The 17752-nt window shown below is 50.1% G+C and overlaps 1 long non-coding RNA gene across 1 annotated transcript in view; it reads right to left on the reverse strand.

Annotated features, from left to right (window-relative positions):
* Nucleotides 1–225: 225 nt before the first annotated feature.
* The window catches only part of LOC308525718, a 41477-nt gene continuing 23950 nt past the window's right edge, over nucleotides 226–17752 (reverse strand). Inside the window, exon 3 of the long non-coding RNA XR_013996468.1 lies at nucleotides 226–1774. This is a non-coding gene — a long non-coding RNA (uncharacterized lncRNA). The remainder of the gene's footprint in view (nucleotides 1775–17752) is intronic.

The following is a 17752-nucleotide window of genomic DNA, read 5'->3' on the forward strand; positions in this document are numbered from 1 at the left end:
CAGGAACGCTGGGCCAGGGTCTCGTCGACAGAGCAGATTCACTTCTCGGTGTCTTGGTTGGGACCTGGGCACAGGGCCCAGGAGTGACGCAACCCAAGGACAAGGATGAAGGAAGGCAGCATTGTCCTTGGAAGCAGGTGCCGTTTAATCATCTACAGATCTCAACTGCAGAAAAGATACCTATGCCCTGTTAAAGGTCAGGAAAGATAAATAATTTTTCTCTTTGTACTCGACAGAGTGGTGCTCAAAATGATCTAAAAATAATACCCTGTCTTCATATGCTCTCTCCTTCCATAGATGGCTCCAATTTTCCTGTCAACTTGAATGCGAGATGGAAGAAGTAATGCTGGTGGATGAAATCAACACATCCCTATTTTAAGGGGTGAAACGTAGATGAGAGACGGAGGGTCACTCATTAAAGGTTTGGTACTTTACTCTGTGGTCAAGTAGGGAGTTTGTCATTGTCCATCCAAACCTGTTCCATTAGGGTAATACTGTAGGGCTGTCATGAAGGCCTTTTCAGTGTCTGTACCCCATAAAATCTTGCTCTTTTTGGTCCATGATGTGGGTCAGGGAGCCACCATTGCTCATGCTCTGCACGCAGTGACTCAGGGCTCCAGGGCTCCCCTGGCTTGTAGATTTAGCTGGCAATGAGCACAGCTCAATGGTGTAGAGGTCGGGCAGACAAGTGGTGTCAGGATGGCCTGGGAGCAGCCACTCATGGCTATCCTTGCCTCTGGCCAGAGCTGATTCACATAGTGAGAATGGCTCAGAAATGCAGAACAGCACAAACTCCTTGCTACTTGGCACACAGGGCAGCACACTCACTCTCTTGTTCCTTTACCTGTGCAGCCAGCCAACTCAGTCACCTTCAGGAAGAACATCCAGAAAGAATAATAAAATAAAAGTACCTCATGCCAATCCACATAGCACTTCAAAGTACTAAGAGTAAAAAACTCACTGTCCACGCATTTCTACAGAAAGGCTACTTGCTGTCCAGAACCATATTCTTGCTCTTTTTTCTTCTTCTCAAAAGAAGAAAACACATCATTCTGGAGCCATCGAGACGGAGCAGACCAATGGCCAGCTGTCCACCCAATGATGTCAACCATGGTCTCAGAGAGAATAGTATCTGCGGACTCCAGAGAGAGCAGCAGTGGGCTGAGTGGGGAGAGAATTGAGAACCTGACCAGTGACCAGCACAGTGGTGAGCTGATTTGTCTTGAAGGCAGTGAGTGTTAGCACTGCTCTGTGCGCAGGACGGGAATGGCTCAGAGAGGACTGGACCAGGGGCCTGTTGGAGCCAGAGTGGCGGCTGCCCTGGACCCTTCCCCCTTCTCTCCTGGCCAGGCCCTGGACTCCAAAGTATTGTGGCGACTCCTGATTATTTTTCTTCTTTTTCTCTTGCCAGTTTTCCCTGAAAACCATCCTGTTATATGAAGCTGCCACACAGCTCATGGGTGGAGAGGAGTGTAAGGTTCTGAGAGAACCAGAGCTTCTAGCAGAAGGACCAGTAAGGTGGCTGAAATCCAGGGAGAGAGGAGCTGTGGGTGAGCTGGACCCGCACAGAGCACACCCTGGAGGCCAGCATAGGCTCTGCGCATGCTGATGCTGAGGTCACCCCCAGAGCTGCTGAGACACAAGTGACTCTGAACTTCATATGCTCCACAGCCTTACACAGGGGGCTCTCACCTCTGACACTCCGTGGTGGGAAGACAGACTGTGGAACCCGTCCAGCAGGGGCAGCACATCCATCACCAGCCTCATGTGAAGTCTGGAAGGAGAAAGGATCTGCATGAGAATAGGCACAGGGCTCAAGTGCAAGGGGCCAGGGCAGTAGAGCCCCACCCTGCAGACCCACCACACCCTGCACTTTAGTTCCAAGTACAAGCTCTTTTTGCAATAGTAACAATTGTAGATTTGACTTTGAAGAAAAAATAACCCAAATTACATTAGAGATTTCAATTCTGGTTTGTCACATCTTCAGTACATGTTAGCTGAACCCACTGTGGTAGTCATTTCACAATGTAGGCAAATCAAACCATCCTTTTGTCTACCTTAAACTTATACAGTGGTGTATATTGATTATTTCTCAATAAAGCTGGGAAAAATAAACAGTGCCTTCATAAACAAGAAAAAAGTGCTTATAGATGCAGTGGAATGAAAACACCATAACTAAGAGAAAACAAATCAGGATACACACATAACAAATAGTATCATCTTGCCCTGGAGGCGTGCTCACTGGTTGAGCCTTGATCTATGAACCAGGAGGTCATACATGGAGTCCCTGTCAGAGTACGTGGGGCTCCATCCTTAGTAGGGGGCATGTAGGATGCAGGTGATGAATGATTCGTTCTCATCATTCATATTACTACTACCTCTCTCTCTCCCTCTCCTTTCCTCTCTGAAGTCAATGCAACATATATTAATATAAATGAATTAATAGTATCACCTCAAAAAGGTATCTAGATATATAAATGTACGAAAGACAAAAGGAAATACTTTGAAATGTTGACAGTGGTTAACCTTGGATAGTGGAAAGAAGTGATTTCCTTTACTTTATACTATTCTTTTTAAAATTCTAATGATCCTATATTATTTTGATGATGAAAAAAATCTTCTAAAACACATTTAAGTAACTTTTTTGGTGTAAAACGCATTTTCCATCCATGTTCAGTGACCATCCACTTATCTTTGAGAAGCGTAAAAAGTGCTTTGGGTTGTGAAATATCCTTTAAAATGCATTCTTGCACTACAACAGCTCCTGATTGAGAACACTGGGCTTTGGAGATGCTGGGTCTGCTTGGAAAAAATAATGGGCAGGGGTTAGAGGCACGGTAGGGGATGGGGCGGGTCAGCAACCCTGAAGAGAGGCTCTTAGGCAGGATGCCTCAAGGTCCACAGCTCAGGCTGTATTTGAAGAATTCCTCATTGGAAGGCTGATATCTACAGTAAAGTTTCAGATTTGATAAACTTCAGACATGAGCCACAGTAACTTTTTTAAAAACGGTTTTTGCCGTTCTTATTGCAAATCCATATATATAAAAGGCTAATGTGCTAAGGATTCCACCACCTGACCATTCACTATGAAGAGCACTGACCACCAGGGGCAGATGTTCAATACTGGAGCTGCTGTGACCTGAACTGGCCCTTTACATAGGAAGGGCACTGCGCACCCAGAGTCCACAAGCAACACTCCTCTTTTCCCAAGTGGGACACAGGCCCCGCCACGAACCCATGGCACAAAGCCCACAGGCCAGCCCAGCACAGAAATGGTGGCTGTGGGCACCAGGTAATGATGTCACATAGTAATGCCAGGCTTCCTCTCCCTAGTGACTAGCCTCCTTGGAGTTTCTTCCCCCACTTGCTTTATAGCCAGGTGCAAACATTTTACACTTTAACCAAATGTCTTTGAAGTGTTTTCATGTGCCTCATCTCATTTGATCCTCACTGAAGTCCTGGAATAGGTAGAGAGGAGACTCGGTAGAATCCTGTTTTCATTTCATTAGCCAGAAAATGGAGATTTAGAATGTTTTAAAAACTGACCCAAATGAAAAGAAGCAAAAAATGGTAGAGCCTGAACATGACTTCAGGCTTTCTCACTGCACGGAATATAGTCAAACGGGGTTATAGTTAAATATTTCTCCCTTTGTTATCTCTGCATGATCCACAATAATAATCTGCTTTCATATTGGTATTTATGCTGTTTTGCTGTCAATATCCTGAAAAAGAAATTGGGGCACTTCACCAAGCTGGAAAAAGTTTACCTAATCAGAAAGCAGGTCTAAGTAAGCAAATATCTATATATCTATATCTATAACTATATCTATATCTAATCTATATCTATATCTATATCTATATCTATATCTATATCTATATCATCTATATCATCTATATCTATATCTATATCTATATCTATATCTATATCTATATCTATATCTATATCTATCTATCTATCTATCTATCTATCTCACTGGCGCCAGTTGCATGTGTTTCCATCTGTCATTGTTGATCGTGAATTTGGTATACACTTCTATTATTGAGAAAGGGCAAATAGTGATCTTACAATATTTCTTCTAATTAATTTCCTTTCAATGTGCACGAATTCATGCACTAGGACTCTAGTAATTAAATAATACTATCAAGACTCCTAAGAGAAACATATGTATACAGAAAAGATTTTTAAAGGATTCAGATCTCCTAAGTCACAGCTCTATGGTTCTAACCTCAACTGGGTCTACAGAGGCTGACAGGAAAAATAGAATGAGCACTTGCCCTGGGTTCTCATTTGATCTCTGCTATTAATAGCTTGTGGTCTTGGGGATTTCACTTACCCTTTCTGGGTTTCCTAGCTGCATCTATAGGATGAGGGTAAAATTAGACCTCTTAAATAAGGTTTCTACAAATGCTTCAAAAAATAATTGTAGGTTCAGATTTCTACAATGTTCCTAAATATCTCAGCAATAATAAACTTTTTCTTGTTTTAAACTTTGTGGTACAAAACTTCACAAAAATGTAAACACAGTTTTATAATACTACTCATTTCAAAAATATATAATCTCTATAAAACTTATCCTATAAAATTTCGGTAGATACTATTAAACATTTCTTAGTAACTGTACTATAACCCAAACTAGTAAATTTAGCATTATCTTTTTAAAACATCAATTGCATATTCTTTGTATTGGTGGAAAAGGCTCAGAAAATACAGATGTGTTGAGCACTATATGTCACTTTTATTAAAATTCAACAAGTAACTTCCCAGGTATGGAAAACTTCAGCTGAAGCCAATTTTGGGGGTGTAAAAATCAACTCCTGTAAACATCAAATTAAAATGTGGCTGTATTTTCTGCCTTAAAAATTAAAAAAACATAAGAGTTGTTATTTAACTCACTCAAATGATTTGTGAAGCTGAAATACTTCCATGTAGGGTCTGCCCCAACCTGACATTAGTTTAGTGCAAGGACTGAGAGCCACATGTCACCTATTCTCCCCAGTGAGGAAGGGAGCTGTGTGTGAATCATTCCTGCCACTAAGCCCCTCGGACAGCCAGCTGCTAGGCAGCAAGGATACCAGCCTCAGCTCACAGGTGGGAGAAGTGCTGCCATCTCTCTCAGAACACTTCCAAACTCAGCCTGAGAAGGACAGGCCCTACCAGCCAAGACCCAGTCAGGCCACTGCTGGGCTCTAAGTAAAGACTGACGATTGTCTCTACCTCTTATTTCTTCTGAGACCAAAGCAACCAACCTCCCACCCAACCAACCAACCACCCAACCACCCAACCACCCAACCAACCACAATTTAATCATCATCCTTGCACTGAAGCCATTGCTGAATAAAAACCAAGTTGTATATGGGCTCACGTGGTGACTACCCTCCAAGACACATATTCCTAGGCCTGGAATAAGCTCTGCCGCTGCCCATTCTCTTCCCTCATTTCGACTCTCCACCCTCCCCTGCTCACCCCCCCCCCCCCACACACACACACCCTATTTGACCAGGTCGTTAACTTTCTGGGGACAACAGATCTGTCTTGTCCCCTGGCTTGAGACACAAGCCCCAGAGAAGCAGGACCCCTCACTGCCTGGCTTAATGGACAGGGGGCCCTGCTGGGGTCTGGCTGGAACTCTGTCCCCAGCTGCCTCCTGTCAGCTCAGCAGCCACCACTCCTCCAGGTCCAGGGATCATATGCCACCTGCCCCACAATGACAGGGGACCAGCCCCGCACAGGGAAGGAGCCCCCACGGGGGCTATTGGTCTCTCACTGGGGCTCTTGGTCCCAGGTGGCGACTTGATGGAGCCTCTCCACTCTCCTGGTTTCTCCCAGGAACCAGGGGCTGGCCAAGTCCCACCCTTCGGGAAAGTGACTCCTTGGCTGCCCCCACAGAGCAAGGCCCAGGGGAACCCCAATCCTCCAAGCGTTTTAAATAACTAACAAGCCCAAGTTCACCCTTGGAATGAGCCCTTCCTGCCCACAACAGCCACTACCCCATGGGACACTCCAAGTCCCAGCACTTGGGACAGCCATGGGCAAACTATGGCCCGCGGGCTGGATTTGGCTCTTTGGAAATAATAAAACTGAAAAAAAAAAAAGACCGCACCCTTTGATTTAATGATGTTTACTTTGAATTTACATTAGTTCACACAAACACTCCATCCATGCTTTTCTTATAGCCTGCCAAGAACCCATTGTGGCCCTCAAGTCAAAAAGTTTGCCCACGCCTGTTGTAGAGACAACTGCCTTGCCAGCTCACTTGAGTGGAGAAGGTCAAGAGACCAGGATGTCTCTCTGTTGCTTCCCATTCTTCCGACGCTCTGGGCAGAAGAAACCCCAGGGCGAGAGATGTTTCTGTTGCTGGGGAAACAGGCACAAGTGCCACCACCGATACCCCTCGCCCTCTGGCACGAGGTATACACAGGTAACCAAGGGCAGGCCCTTTCAGCTCACACTTGGGTGCCCACTGGGGGTCACGTGGGGAGCCCACACCTATTACCCCTCATCCCAGGTGTGTGTGTGGTGTGTGTGTGTGTGTGTGTATGTGTGTGTGTGTCCGGGATGGTGAGGGGAAGAAAGCGGGGGATGAGAGATCCTCAACCTGGGCTATGGAGCAGGTTGGTAAGTGTCAGAAGTCTGGAGGGTGTTGGAGGGTGTGTCATGTTCACTGCCCAGGTCATGGCTCACAGGAAGGGAAGCTGAGTGCTGGGGTCGGAGCTCTGCTACCCACTTGTTAAATCGCAGGGGTGCTCAAGGGGTCATCAACTTCACTCCCTGCCTGGAGGTCTTTGCAGATGCCCCTCTCTGCCTGATCTGGGGAGCAGAATGGGTGGTGGGCATCTTCCCCACTGGTAATGCCCGGGCCCCTCATGCCTCCTGGCCTGGTAGCGGGCTCTGTCTTTGCAGAGCTCCAACAAGGGCAGCGTCGAGGAGCTGGCTGACAGGTTCACTTATGCCCTCAACGGGTACAAAGGACAAGTGCGTCAGGAAAGGAAAACCATCCAGTGCCAAACTGAGGTGAGAGCTGGCCCACACCTAGGACCCTGAGGTGACTGGGGTGGGACCAGAAGTCAGACACAAATCTGGGGCCTCAAGTTCTCACAGGCCCGCTCCCAAAGTGATCTGCACCTTCAATCCTCCCGACCAGCTCCCTGGTAGGGGAGAAAAGCAGTCTTTCTTCCTGTGCTTCTTGGGATCAGAGAGAAAGCATCTGTTGCTGTCTTTGCCTCATGCCCCTTTCAACTGATGAAGTCCCTGCCCCAAGTATCCTGTGGACCAGCCCCAGCCCGACTGCCCTTGCAGACCTTTTCCAAGCCATACACATCATCCCACTTGATAGTACTGTGTATTGAAAAAAGAAAAAAAAGGGGGGGGGGAGGGGAAGCGGGGGTGGGGGTTAGGGGTGTAGGAAGGGATTAAGGTCTTGAATACTTTTCTCTGCAACCTATCCCCTCACAGAGGACGACAAACCATTGCAGTGCGGCCAGCTCAGGAGCTGTGGCCTTACCCTACTCCATATCATCCCAACAAGGACAGAGTTTTCCTCAGTCATTCAGGCTTTCACTGTGGCTACACCTTGACACAAATCAATTGTTGCTAGCTCAGCAGGGCTGCCAGGAACATCCTCCCTGTGTCCTCACAGACTAGGTCTGCCATGACACAGGACCACAGATTGGGTGGAAGGTTCCTGATGCCTCCTGGCTCAGTACCCACTCTGTCTTTGCAGAGCTCCAAGGAGGACATCATTGAGGTGCTGGCCCATGGACCCGACTACACCACCTACGGGGTTAGGGTGCAGGTGCACCAGGCTGACGACACAGACCAGTGCCTGTCTGAGGTGAGAGCTGGCCTCGAGGGTCTCTACACCCACAACCTCAACAAAACCTGGCAGTGCCCAGAACCCACACTCCAATCTGGGGACTCCCCGGGCACCCTCCCAGGACTCTCCCTAGTGTCCCACAGCCCCAAGACAAAGAAATGCGGACACCCACGCCCCCCTCCAGCTACATGGGACGGTAGAGAGACGCTCCTCACATATTTGTAGCAATATCAGAGAGAGAAATGTCGTGTGACTTCACAGTCGACCATGAGCACGTGGGCATTTCGCTGTGTCTGATACTTAAACTACACTTGCCATGTATCCTCTGGAGCACTCAGCTCCACTGTCCTTGCAGACCTGGTCCAGTCGGGGAGGTCGTTTGCCCAGCGATGTGGCCTTTCAGTGCTGATGGACATGGGCCTAATGCAGTTCAGCGGCTATGTCAGCAGTGCTGCCCGGAACACTGATGTGTGTCGGAACGGACTGTGTTAGGTTGCTTGCTTGGGCTGCCATAACATAGGGCCGCACTGGGTGGTGTTAACAGCAGACATTCATTTTCTCACAATTCCGGAGGCTAGAAGTGAGAGATGGTGCTGTCAGAGGGGCTGGTATCTCCTGAGGGGGTCGCTCCTCAGCTTGTAGATGGCTGTCTTCTCTCTGTGTGTCACATGGACTCCCCTCTGCACTGCCACGTGTCCTCCCCTCCTCTTCTAAGGACACTGGTCAGATTCGATGAAGACCCACACCACTGAGTTCACGTCACCTGAATGACTTGCTTGAAGACTAAAACTCAAGTGCAGACACATAATCAAGTTCGAGGGGTTGCAAAGTCATGGGATTAGGGGTACACAATTCAGGCCACAGTACATGTAAAGTTTCCAGCTGGAGATGGACGCCCACTGCTGGGGGAAGGATGAGCATGTGTAAAATTTGAACGGCTGCAGGCAGATTCCAAGCCCAAAGGGCTGTGGCAGGGACGTTGCCAACAGCAGTTTCTGATGATGGCTGCTGCCTTGCTCTCAGCCTGGCCCAGGAAATCTCACTCATTGAAATTTTCACCTGACCGACGTCAAGGTGTCCAACTCAAACACAGTGTTCCGTCCCTGGCAATTGCCTCATGGGGACACTGAGGCACCTGTCACTTTACACCCATCACCTGGATCAGCTCCTCCCCGAGTCCTCTGGTCAGATTCCCGCCCCGTGATCGCCTTTCTCCCATCTGCAGTCTCCAGGCATTTGCCACCTTGCGGAATCTGCCATCCCCATAATGAGGGTCTTACAATGCCCTTTAATGTAAAAGGATAAAACATAACTTTCTCTTTTGAAGTCAAAGGCTTTCACAGGCCATTTCTACCGTGTACACTGTTCCCACGCTGGGGAGGGACAAGGTCCCCACACCCTCTCCACCCATGTCCGTAGCAGGGAAGTCTCTGGCACCTGAGAGGGGATGGCATGCGGGACAGCACCCAGTTCTGACCTGCATGCCCGTGAGCAGGCATCTGATATTTCCCAAGCCTCTGTGTTCTCATCTCTGTAACGAGGACCTTTCTCTGGGACTCACAGGGCCCGGGGTCTCATATACACTATCACTACAAGGAGGTTTGTTGATCCTCAGCTAAAGGGAAGGGGGCCGTGAGGGGGGAAAGGTGCCGAGAAGGTGGCAATTGTATGAACATGTACGGAACTTCAGTGGCACTTTGAAGGCCTAGAACCTCCTCCAGCCGGGGCACTCCTGTCCCTCCTCTTGCACACGTCCCAGTGGGGCTGGGACCTCCCGACTGAGCTCCGAACCTCCATCCTTATGGGATTCACGGTCATGCCGCTGACATGGACGTCCTTCCTTCTCCCACCCAGTGTGCAGCTGAGCGAATTGGTAACCTGCATGAGTCCTGCAGGATGCAGGCCCTCCAGGAAGGCACCTCGGAGAAGGTGGCCATGGCCATGGTACCAGCTTTCCTGGGGGGAATCGTCCCCCACGTCTCCACGCTGGCCTGCTCCAGAGCCCAAGGGTTCCTGGATGAGCTTCTAACTAGGTGAGCACACACTCGTGCCTCTGCCCACTGCTAGCTGTGAGGTATGAAAACGTCACCACATCTTCCCGAGTCTCAGGATGCTCCTCTGACAGTGGGCTGCTGTGGGGGGAACCTCATAGCACTACTATGGGGACAAGCCAGGGCAGGTCTCACCTGCTCCCTGGCTCTGCAGACAGGGAAGCTGGATGTGCGGCGCTTATTGGTGGCAATTCTTTCACTCTGATCCACGGAAAGAACTATGACACACCCATCAGCGGCCTGTGGCATCAGAGGTTGGAAAAGCACATGCAAAGCAACCTGTTAAGCAGTGTGAGATTTCACCTAGCCGGTCCTGGTCCTTGGTGTAGCCACACTTGGGATTTCTGGGGAGAGCACGGGCCCAGGCCCACTCAGATGTATGGCATGCTTCTGGTTGGAGTTTCTTTACTCGATAATGTGCACGCACTTGTGGAGACACTTAGCCTGACTCAAGGAATGAAGCAGACACAATCCCTGGGACTCAGTTGTGGGCATTGGGTCCAGCAGTCACGCTCTCCATCATTCGCAGGTCGTGTCCACCATCCATCAGGGCTGATGCAATCAGAGTGATTTTTCCATCTGGAGGCACACATGCTTACAATGACCGCGCTGACACACCGCAGGACCAAGTCATAAAGTGAGTGGTCTCCGGGTCCAGAAGGAGGGCCCCCAGAGTCAGCATCGTGGGGACTGTGGTGGGTGGGGGGTGGAGAGTGCCTGGCAGAACCCTAATCTTATACATCATCTGATTCCCAAGAAAGGCCTGGGCTCTGGAGTCTTCTATTCCAGGAGGACAGGAGTTAAAGATGACAGTGGGTGGGGTCCCGGGCCTTGTAGACCCAGAGGAGACGCTGTGCTGAGTTGTCCCTCACAGTCCCCTCCCACCCCCCACAGACCCACCCGCTCTGCCTGCCCTTCTCCATATCCATCTCCCCTGACCACGGTGGCCAGGCTCAGAACAGGCCTGTGGTGAGCAGGCTGCTCACAAGTCTGTCTCAGTCCTCAGCCCAGATGCCCAGGGCCTGGAGGGTGGGGGTGGGCAGTGCACTGGACCTTCAGGAGAGCTGCCAGTGGGAAGAAGAGTCTCACACAGACTCCATGTTGAACCTGCTGGATCCCACAACTGCTACAACCAGGACAGCCACACTGGGGCCGGGGGTGGCATGGGGCTGTCCCCTGGGTGGGCAAGGGGGGGCCTGCATAGAGGCTCAGATCTAAACAAGTGTGCCATGGGAGGGCAGAGTGGAAGGAAAGACCAGGACTCAGAATCTGCTGCCCACCTGCCTCTCCCTAGGGCCTTTGCTGCGATGGTGGGGACCTGGCTGGACCACGTCCAGGGTTTGGGGCAGCGCCTTCCTTTCGCCTGCTTCGAGGTAGAGCAGGTCTTGGTGCCCGTCAACTCCCCTGCCTCACACCTGGTGGGCCACGCCCAAAATCTATGGTTGGCGCTGCAGCACCTTCAGCCCACCGAGGCAACTCAACAAGGTGAGGCGGAATGATCATCCGGGCAGATCATCGGGGGAGGGCAGGCTCATGGGCTGGAGTTCCCTTAAAGGCGGTGGCATCTTTCCTGTCTGCACTAAGTCACAGGAAAGCCAGGAGTGTGAGTCAATGTGTCTCTTTCTCCTGCTCCAGGTCCACGCCCAGAGATCCAGAGCTGTCCGGAGGCAGAGGAAGGGCCCGCTCAGGGGCCAGAGCCTGGTCCAACGAGAGGCCCTGCCCTGGCCAGGCTTGGCCCGAGGCAGTACCTGAAGCCATTATGGAGCCAGCTACTGGCTGCGCTGGAAGCCTTCTCTCGTGCTATCAGAAGAGTTCTAGGCGACTATCTTAAATAATTCAGAGGAATACATCCCAACTGTACATTTATAATAGTAAATAAGGATAATTTCTAAAAGTACCTACCTATTTATGTAGACTATTTCCCATTCAGTTAAATACTCCTTTTGAATAAATAAGTTTGTTTATTAAAAACATGTGTAGACCATGTCTTCTCCCGTACATATACATAGTTCCATACACACACACACACACACATGCACGTACACATATATGCTGACATGGAAGGTGCTCACTGTATAATACAGTTTTAAAATAAGTTTTGAAACATTTAATTTCCTCTGATAACTACGTATACACTGATAAAATGGGGAAATAAAATCTGGAAATATATACACCAGAATGTTCACACTGGTGAACTGTCAGCAGTGAAACTACCAGAAGTGACAGTTTCTTCTCATTTTGCTTCATGTATAGGTTCTGGTTGACACAAGGATCATACCTCCAAGATATAGACAGACAGTAGAGAGAGGAAGGGAGAGGCAGAGAACACAGATGAGAGGCGCACCAGCCGCCTCCTGCCCACCCCCGTGACATGGAATTGACCACAAAACCCTGCCATGTGCCCTCCCTGGGAACAGATCCAGAAACTTTCAGTGCAAGGGGAGAGGCCAATCCAATGAGCCCCATCAGCTGGGGTTAGACTCAGTATATATTTTAACAATACACTTTGATTGATTTCAGGGCGGGACAAAGGGCGAGACAGAAACGTGAACCATGAGCGACAAACATGGATAGGTTGCCTCCTTCACGACCCCTATTGGTGATCCAGTCTGCAACCCAGGCCTGTGCCCTGACCCGGAATCAAACCAACTATATGTGCACTCCTGCCTGCTTCACAGACGGACGCTCGACCACCGTGCAACACTGGCCAGAGTCAATCATATCTTTCTAAACTTTCCCAAGTGCCAATTTGTGTCCTGAAATGGTCTCAGGAAAGGAAAAATTACTTAATGGGGGGCATTCTACTTCCCTCGCCGTTTAGCTGCATTTGCTATTTGGCCAGAAACAACCAGTAGACTAGCTCTCAACCATACTTAAAATCACTAGGGATAGCAAGAGCATTGCTTTGGTTGCAACAGGAGTAACTCAAAACAACTCCCTCCACTAAACACTTCCTGAATCATTTCCCTTCCTCCATGAGCCCAGTATTTAACTCACCAGTCAAACACAGCTTAGGGAGAGGCAATGGTTCCACTGGAACAGGACAGTACGGAAACAAGGTACACAGCCCTGGTTCTACCCGAGGGGCCATAGTTCACTGACACCACCACTCGAACAATCTATAATTAAAATGAAAACCACCATGTCAGAAAATTCTAAGCAGAAAAGGACAAAGGAATGCCACTGGTGAGTATTTCAAAAGGAGGCACGCTGTGCAAGAGGGATCCATTCAGTGCTGTGGCCCAATCATCCAAAGCTCATCGTTCTCATGTGAGCAGTACTCTTGCTCTGAGGGGAGACACATTTCCTTTCTTTCATTTCATATTTGCTTTCAAGGAAAACCAGCTGGTCAATACACCAAGCCAACACTCCTCAGGTATCCAACAAGCGAAACCTAAATGTCTCAGTGAATTTTAAGTTTTACTAAATTTGACTTAAGAAAAGGTTTCATTTTAAATTGATATGTGGCTGCCCAACTGGCGTGGCTCAGTGCTTGAGCGTGGACCCCGGAACTAAGAGATCCCCGATTCATTCCCAGTCAGGGCCCGTACTGGGGTTGCGCGCTAGGAGCTATGGGACTGATGATGCTCTCTCATCATTGATGTTTCTCTCTCCCCTTCCCCAGCCTCCTCACCACCCCCACCCCCACCCCCACCCCCACCCCCGGCTCTCTCTGTTCCCCTTCCCTTCCTCTCTCTGAGATCAATAAAAACATATATGTTTAACCAGTTCTATGTGGATAATATGAACCCTATGAGACAGGGTACTTCAAAACACTAGGCAACTGTTGTGAAACAGTCATCCCTGAGTCTCGGGACACCTTTCCTCCACAAGTCCACACAGAAGAAATGTACGGGGCCCTTAGTGATCACAGTAGAAACAGGAAGTTCTCCATCCGACAGGTCCCCACTGCCCTTCCCCTCACCACCTCCTCCTGGGCTGAGGCACCTCCTTCAGGAGCACTTTGACACTAAACTGCCCCATGTCCCTTGCAATTTGGCCCGTTCTGCCCAAGGGTTCACGCCAGAGTTTCATAGTTGATTTCTGAGACACTAAGTTTCTCCCTGATATAAAGCACAATAGCGAGCAGAGGATTTTTTCCCTCTCCTTGATGCTGGGAGCCTACCCTGACATCACTGAGCAGCTGAATTCAATATTGGATCCACCTACCTGTGGACTTGTTCTTTTGTGAGAAAGACAAGTCCCTACTGTGAGCTTCATCACTATTCTGCTGCTTATAATTCTCAGCTGCCACACTGAATGAGATCCTTAATACTCCTGAGGGTGGACAAGGTTGTAGCATTTCATGGTATTGCAAAACAACAACAACAACAAACAGGAAAACAAAAACAAAAGACGATGGGAGCAGAGAGCAGGACAGGGGAAAGATGGGCGATTCCGGAATGTACACCAGCCTTCCACTGACTCCAGAGTGAGACGTCGGGATACAGGGCATGGCACAGCTCTAAGCTGGGCTGGCAGAGTGTGATGCCAATGAGGATCTCAAAGTGTGACCACAGAAAAGGGGTGAGGCAGAGACAAGACTGCAAAAGAAGCTAAGGTCGGATCATGGACGGCCTGGACGGACACGCTAAGGATTTGGGACTCATTTCTAAAGGCCATAGGAGACCACTGGCAGTTTTCAGAAGAGACATGATCATATTGACATTTTCAAAAGATCCTTCGGGCTGCTGGTAGAGAATGCTTAGGGACTTGGCGATACTAGAGGTTGACAGGTCTCAGAGAACACATGGGATCAGGAGGCCCTGAAGTCAATGTGGCTTAGTAGTCTTGCTGTTAACCTTGATGGTTTCACACTAGAATCGTCGTATCAGGCATGTCAAGGTGGAAATCTATCCCACTCATGGGACTAGACAGCTTATGTCTAGAAGTTATAATAAAGTAGCAGGATATGCCGTATGTTTTCTCAGACCAAGACACTCTCAGAACAAAGTGGAGCACTTACCAAAACCAAGATTGGTTAAAGTGGTAAGGAAAAGGGGGTGGACTCAGCTTCCAGACAGAACAACCGGTCAGTGGCACAGACAGAGACGCACACACACACAGAAAGCCAGAGAGAGGCTGAGAGCAAGGAAGGGACCTCAAGAACGAGAGTACAAGACAAGTGACAGGACCTGACACCCCATCAGCTGGGCTGTCCTCTATGTTGTTCAGAAGCCAGTTACTGAGCACTCAGCGGACACACAAGGATGTTCCCACCAGGAGGCTGGACTCACTCCAAGCCACTGTGAAGGCCCCTAACGCTTGGACCCACATGAGGCACTTGTCCGAGGCTAAGTTTATAACAAGAGACCACGGTGAGGTTTTAGGCCAGTGAGTGACCATATCTGAATTTCCTGTCCTTTCAAACCCTTAAAGGTACAGACTTGAAAATGAGGCCCACATGAGCAGTGACTTCCCTGAGATCACAGGCTGGGCCCAGGGCTCTTTTGTCTAGTGTTGCATGCTTTGTCCCACTCATTCTTGTCATCTTCCACCTCTATGTTTGTGTACCAGATTCATGGGACACCAGCCCACAGCTGTTAGGGGAATTGTCCCATCTGCACCTGATGACTTCCTATGGAAATGGTGTCTAGCATCATCCTCACTGGGCAGCTTGGGAGCCTGGGGGAGGCCCTGAGAGGCACAGAGGCTTCCCCCAGGGCACAGATCACCTAAGAAAAAGGAGGTGTGAACTCGGCTTTCTCCCCCAAAACCAGGGGCCTCCTTCTTCCCAGGGAGCATGGGGGAGGGCTGTGTTGGATGCTTGTATACAGGTATGGAGATAACATGGGCCAGGAAGGTGAGAGGTCAGCAGCCCAGAGGGGCCATTGGGTGGCCCTGATTGGAGGAAGGGGCACAGGTCATGGAACCTTGAAGGGGTGACCTCACTTCCCTGGGGACAGATCCCCAACAGAAATGGGAACCGTGGTAACCAGGTACCCACATTCTAGAGACAACTGCCTTTCCAGCTCACTTGAATGGAGAAGGTCAGGAGACCAGGATGTCTCTCTGTTGCTTCCCGTTCTTGCGATGCTCTGGCAAGAAGAAAGCCCAGGGCAAGAGATGTTTCTGTTGCTGGGGAAACAGGCGCAAGCGCCACCACCGAGACCCCTCGCCCTCTGGCAGGAGGCACACACAGGTAACCGAGGGCAGGCCCTTTAAGCTCACACTTGGGTGCCAATTAGGGGGTCACACCTGGGGAGCACCACACCTCTTACCCCTCATCCCGGGTGTGTGTGTGTGTGTGTGTGTGTGTGTGTGTCCGGGATGGTGAGGGGAAGGAAGCGGGGAATGAGGGATGCTCATCCTGGGCTCAGGAGCAGGTTGGTAAGTGTCAGAAGTCTGGAGGGTGCTGGAGGGTGTGTCATGTTCACTGCCCAGGTCATGGCTCACAGGAAGGGAAGCTGAGTGCTGGGGTCGGAGCTCTGCTACCCACTTGTTAAATCGCAGGGGTGCTCAAGGGGTCATCAACTTCACTCCCTGCCTGGAGGTCTTTGCAGATGCCCCTCTCTGCCTGATCTGGGGAGCAGAATGGGTGGTGGGCATCTTCCCCACTGGTAATGCCCGGGCCCCTCATGCCTCCTGGTCCGGTAGCCGGCTCTGTCTTTGCAGAGCTCCAACAAGGGCAGCGTCGAGGAGCTGGCTGACAGGTTCACTTATGCCCTCAACGGGTGCAAAGGACAAGTGCGTCAGGGCAGGAAAACCGTCCAGTGCCAAACTGAGGTGAGAGCTGGCCCACACCCAGGACCCTGAGGTGACTGGGGTGGGACCAGAAGTCAGACTCAAATCTGCGGCCTCAAGTTCTCACAGGCCCACCCCCAAAGTGAGTTGCACCTTCAATCCTCCCAACCAGCTCCCTGGTAGGGGAGAAAAGCAGTCTTTCTTCCTGTGTTCTTGGGATCAGAGAGAAAGCATCTGTTGCTGTCTTTGCCTCATGCCCCTTTCAACTGATGAACACCCTGCCCCAAGTATCCTGTGGACCAGCCCCTGCCCGACTGTCCTTGTAGGCCTTCTGCAAGCCTTACACATCATCCCACTTGATAGTGCAGTGTATTTAAAAAAGAAAAAAAAGGGGGGGGGAGCGGGGGGGCGGTTAGGGGTGTAGGAAGGGATTAAGGTCTTGAATACTTTTCTCTGCAACCCATCACCTCACAGAGGACGACAAACCATTGCAGTGCGGCCAGCTCAGGAGCTGTGGCCTGACCCAACTCCATATCATCCCAACAAGGACAGAGTTTTCTTCAGTCATTCAGGCTTTCACTGTGGCTACACCTTGACACAAATCAATTGTTGCTAGCTCAGCAGGGCTGCCAGGAACATCCTCCCTGTGTCCTCACAGACTAGGTCTGCCATGACACAGGACCACATATTGGGTGTAAGGTTCTTGATGCCTCCAGGCTCAGTACCCACTCTGTCTTTGCAGAGCTCCAAGGAGGACATCATTGAGGTGCTGGCCCATGGACCCGACTACACCACCTACGGGGTCAGGGTGCAGGTGCACCAGGCTGATGACACAGACCAGTGCCTGTCTGAGGTGAGAGTTGGCCTCGAGGGTCTCTACACCCAAAACCCCAACACAACCTGGCAGTGCCCAGAACCCACACTCCAATCTGGGGACTCCCCGGGCACCCTCCCAGGACTCTCCCTAGTGTCCCACAGCCCCAAGACAAAGAAATGTGGACACCCACGCCCCCCTCCAGCTACATGGGATGGTAGAGAGATGCTCCTCACATATTTGTAGCAATATCAGAGAGAGAAATGTCGTGTGACTTCACAGTCGACCATGAGCACGTGGGCATTTCGCTGTTTGTGTTGCTTAAACTACACTTGCCACAAATCCTCTGGAGCACTCAGCTCCACTGTCCTTGCAGACCTGGTCCAGTC

The sequence above is a fragment of the Myotis nattereri genome (genome assembly GCF_964212035.1).
Source record: "Myotis nattereri genome assembly, chromosome: 10".
In the NCBI taxonomy this organism is placed as follows: Eukaryota; Metazoa; Chordata; class Mammalia; order Chiroptera; family Vespertilionidae; genus Myotis; species Myotis nattereri.